The 5,261-nt window shown below is 33.7% G+C and overlaps 1 non-coding gene across 1 annotated transcript; it reads right to left on the bottom strand.

Annotated features, from left to right (window-relative positions):
- Window positions 1-1,191: 1,191 nt before the first annotated feature.
- Window positions 1,192-1,298, bottom strand: LOC111814578. Its single transcript, XR_002819533.1, has one exon. It is a non-coding gene; the product is annotated as a U6 spliceosomal RNA (small nuclear RNA).
- Window positions 1,299-5,261: the final 3,963 nt, after the last annotated feature.

Raw genomic sequence — 5,261 nt, 5'->3', positions numbered from 1 at the left:
GGTCCCTGTACTTTGCTAAGCTTGTTCTAAGTAAGTGCCTTGGACCACTGAGCCATCTCACCAGCCCCAGCAACATTTGTTAAAGAGTATATCTTTCTTCCAGTAATCCTGTTTGTCCTCTTTGTCAAATATCAGGTGACTGAGTGTGTTCCTAGAGGCCTCTGCATCTTCTAATTCATTCCATTGATCCTGAGGTCTTTTTTTTGCCAGTAGTATGCTGATTTTATCACAGTAGGTTTGTAGTATAATTTCAAGTCAGGAATTGTAATGACTCCTGCCTTGTCCTTTTTGCCCAAGAATGCCTTTGCTATTCTGGGTCTTTTCTGGTCCCATATAAATTTTAGGAATGATTTCTCTAGGTCTGTGAGGTATGTTGGTCATAGTTTGAAAGAGATTCCTTAAATTTGGAACAACAATTTTGTGTGTATGGCCATCTTCACAAAGTTGGTTCTTCCTATATTGGAGCAGAAAATATCTTTCCATTTTTCTGAAATCCTCTACGATCTCTTTTTTCAGAGTACTGTAATTTTCATTGAAAAGATCTTTGACTTCTTTAGTTAGATGAATACCAAGGAATTTCATTTTCCTCGGTGCTATTGTAAAAGGTATTGTTTCTCTAATTTCCTTCTCAGTGTGTTTGTTTTCTGTGCATAGGACTACTGTTGACTTTTGGGTATTGACTTTGTATCTTGCCATGCTACTGAATATCTGTATCAATTCTAGCAGCTTCTTGGTGGAGTTTTTTGGGTATTCCATGTAAACTATCATGTCATCTGCAAATAATGATAATTTAACTTATTTAACTATTCATTATGTTTATTTCTCGTGTCTAGAGGCTCTAACTAATGATTCCAGAACTATATAGAACAGGAGGGGTGATGATAGACATTCTTGTCTTGTACCACATCTGACAGGGAAAGGTTTCAGTTTTTCCCCATTTAGAATTATGTTAGCCATTTCGTTGTCATAGATGACTATTATCATGTTGAATTTGAGGCCTTCTATTTCACTTACCTGTAGTACTTTGAACATGAATCATTGTTGGACATTGTCAAAAGTCTTTTCTGCATCAATTGAGATGATCATGTGGTACTTAGATTTCGCCTTATTTATATAGTGTATTGCATTTATAGATTTCCTTATGTTTAACCATCCTTGCATCCCTGGGATGAATCCTACCCCGTCGTGGTATAAAATACAGAATGTTTCATGAATTTGCATGTCATCCTTGCGCAGGGGCCATGCTAAACTTCTCTGTATCATTCCAACTTAGGTGTAAGTGCTGCCAAAACAAGCACTATGTAAAAATATATTTAACACTGAACTCTTAATAAGGAATTGTCTGGTGCATAGCAATTTAGAGTAATATTGGCTACTGAAATGTTTCCTGTTTTTCTCTTATCAGTAATAATTTTTTTCTTCTAAAAGACTTACCTTGTTTTACATTTTAGAGTTTCTACCCAAAGCTAAACAAGATAAGGTGAATGTTACAAATCAGTAATTTCTAGCAGTCTTCCCAGTTTGGGCGTTTTATCATATACTGAGTGTAATGTGCATATGAACTTTTAAGATATTCAGCCTTGTGTGTAAAATCTCAAAAAATAGATAAAACAAATTGTCAATGATTTATCTAGCTAAGAAGCCAGTCCAGTTAAGGTAATCATATTACAGTGGTATGAAGGATTATATTAACTTCAAGTATATTATAAAAACCAAATGTAATTTTCTCTGAGGTTTTTTGCACTTTTCTAGAATCGTTGTTATTGTTGTGGGTAAATGTCCTGTGGAATATAACTCTTTATCATTTAGTATTATACATATTATTAAATCTAACAGTGAATTCCAGATTAATTTAGCTTAAATAAAAACTATTTTTCCTAAACTACTTTAGTTACCTAAACTTTGCTGAAAGTTTAGCTTAAACTCATTCAATCATCTTTTAGCTTTTCTAACAAGAGGCACCAGAATGACAACGTAAGACAGAGTTAGTCTAAATTTTTTTTTATTTATTTGAGAGAGAGAGAGAGAGAGAGAGAGAGAGAGAGAGAGAGAGGAGTGTGGTGTGTGTGTGGCCAGCTCAGCCCACCAGGGGGCGAGGCTGGCTGGCATGTGGTGCTGGGGGATTGAACCGCGGTCCCCGATGCCTTGCTAAGCTTGTTCTAAGTAGGTGCTTTAGACCACTGAGCCATCTCTCCAGCCCCAGAGTTAGTCTAACATTGTGAGATCAACGCACAAGAGAGATATACACCAATGTCGTCAGAGAAATAGGTCACACAGGTACAGAAGGAAAAACCCGCCAATATGATTTTTACAATGTATTATGGTAGACATCAACAAGGAATTATTAAATAACAGTACCAAAATGTAAGAAGGGCTCGAGAGGTCATTAAAAAAAAGTTTTACATAATTGCTCTAAAGTAAAAGTATATCAACTAGGTAAAGATATTGAATATCATTTGACTTCGGTTCCTTCATCAAGTACAAAAACCTCATTTTAAGGATAAACATCTGGGTAGTTTTACTTATAGGCTTCAAATGTCTTTAATGGGTTGTATACACCAAACCGTGAATGAATATATGACAGGGAATTAAATTAAATAGAAGTAGGCAGTCATCCATGGACAGGTCGAAAAGGGAGTCAGTTCCAAAGATGACCACAACATTGTGGTTGGAAGTGCATTGCAGCAATGTCGGATCTTGAGGTAAATGTGCAGTAAACATGATTATATACCTCCGTGAGATATAGGGATAGCTTGTGATTATACTATATTTAGTATAGCTGAGTGTACTAAATTCTTGATAAGCATGAGTTACCCAGGTGGTGGGTAAGTGATACAGATATATCCATTCCAAATACCACCTTTCTTATTTTCATTAACCCTTGCTACATGAACCAATTCCTTGTCGGATAAAAATTTTCTAAGTGGCTGTCCTTATAGCCTATCTACTTGGTTATAGCTTGGCCCAACTTGTACTAACTTCATGATGTTGCTTTTTAATACACACTTATAATATTCAAATAACGGAACTTAGCAAAAAAGGGTATACGGATAAATGTCCATTTTGTATCTGTGTATTCAAAGTGGTTAGGATAGATATATAGTTACATTCTCTTAATGAATAGAATGATTTGTTCTAATGTTGTTTGTAAATAGGATCTGAAGTCCGCACCTTTTACAGCAATTAACCACTAAGAAGAATGTATGCAGTGTGTTAATTATTGAAACTATCCTAGCGATTTGATTTGAAACTGTCTCATTGCTATTTGCTTATCAATAAAATTATGAAAAAAGAAAAAAAATAACAGAAAAAAACATTCTAAGCAAAACTATCTTTGTGATAACCCACTTGAGACTACTCCTTTGTATGAAGTGCTATCTCTTATTAAACTTCAATCTTAAATCACATTATCCTTAAAATTCATTGCTAATTTTATGGGATCAGAAACTCAATACATCTAACATCTAGCAAGTTCAGAATTATATTCTCTTCTATATAAAATTGACAATCTGTTGATCCAACATGTCAGATTGCTTTAAATTTATGAATGGCCAAAAAATGGAGAAATTTTAATGGAGTAATTCATATGATACAGCTGAAAATGTTTCTATATTTTAGTTATTTGCAATCATTTATTCCTGTGCTGTGAAGTAAAATTGATTGTTAAAGCTCTAACCCCTGACACCATCAATAGAAACACGTGTTGGTATCTGGCAAAGCTGGAAATTAGTCGTATGTATAAGAGCAGGACAAAGCTCCAGTGTCTAAAGCAGTAAATCTGTCTCAGTCTTGAAAAAAGCATGGTGCTGGCATAAGTTCAGTCATTAGGCATTAGGCAACCTTGTGTCATGTGTTAATAATTTTGGAAGCATATAAATAAATGCCCTGACTGTTGGACTTTGGGTCCTTTTTCCATCAGACAAAGGTCTCCATCTGAACCTAGGACTAATTTCTTGTCTATGTCTTTTTCATTCTTGTTAGTGTTTTTCCTGGGATACAGGGAGAGACCAAGTTGTCCCCACAACTAGAACAATGAAATTTTAACATAGTTCTTGATGGTTCATGTGCCCATCAGTCTAGTTGATTTTTCATGTGTGTTTCTCAGAGTGTTTTGTGGGAATGGTGTCTCATACATTTTGGTTTGGGGAAATATTGAGAGACTTGCCTGTTTTTACCAAACTATGATCAAAATTTCTTTTTTCTATCATTTTCTATGTGGTTGGGCAATTAAACAATGATACACCATGATTTACTTCCAACATCCAGGTTTCTGGACTTTAACATTATAACACTGTTACTTCATTCTGAAAGAATATTTTCCTCACTAGAACTTTGTTTATCATGGTGGTATGTGTTATCATTTTCACAACATCTTCATTAGTTGTTTATATTCTACTCTCTTGAGAAATACTTAAGGTGTTTTCAGGAAGAAACTATGTTTACTTTTTTTCCCCTTTGCATAGCTATCACTTTACTCTTCAGCATTCAAATCACTTTTAAACATTGAATTATTGTCTGATATTTTCTTGTGTCAAATAATTGAACATCATTGATTTACTGACACTTTTTAAATTCCTTATGAAAAAGTTCATTTAAGCCACATTTCTCTAAGTGAGAATGAAATACTCTCTAAGAACATGCGTAATCTTTCCCAGTGAAAATGTAACTAAATAACTCAAAATCCTGAAGAATTAGTCTATTATGTACATTTTATTTTATTTTTATTTGTTTTATTTTTTCTGGCAGAACTGGGGATTGAATTCAGGTCTTTGTGCTTGCCAGGGAAGCAATTATTCTTCTGAGCCATCTCCCTAGCTCTTTATTATGTACATTTTATCAAGTGAATATATATTAAAGTATTTATGAGGAAAATTTGACATAATTTATTTTTTAACACTGTTAACTATATTTTAATTTTTATATAATGCGAAGGTGATGTTATTAGAAAATATATCATGTTGCTATATACGCAATTGCAGTCTTCCATGTTGACAAACTTTAATCAATATGGCTGTAACTATCAGGATATTTAGTTAGATTTATGTTTTTCCCTTCAGCAGAGAGATAATAGCAATATAGTGAACTAAATATGAAATTTATAAAGATAAATCTAGATTTTATGCCTTATAAAATTTTTATTTCACTGCTCTATGTGATGTATTCTAAAAGGGGGCTGCAGTATTCAAAACCATCATAAAATTTAAACTTTTTCAAACTTTGTGATTTTGATATTTTGCTCCACTTTCATCTTTTATTTCATC

This window comes from Octodon degus, unplaced genomic scaffold (genome assembly GCF_000260255.1).
Source record: "Octodon degus isolate 3935 unplaced genomic scaffold, OctDeg1.0 scaffold00365, whole genome shotgun sequence".
NCBI classification, from domain to species: Eukaryota; Metazoa; Chordata; class Mammalia; order Rodentia; family Octodontidae; genus Octodon; species Octodon degus.
This window is presented reverse-complemented; position numbering and strand designations above follow the sequence as displayed.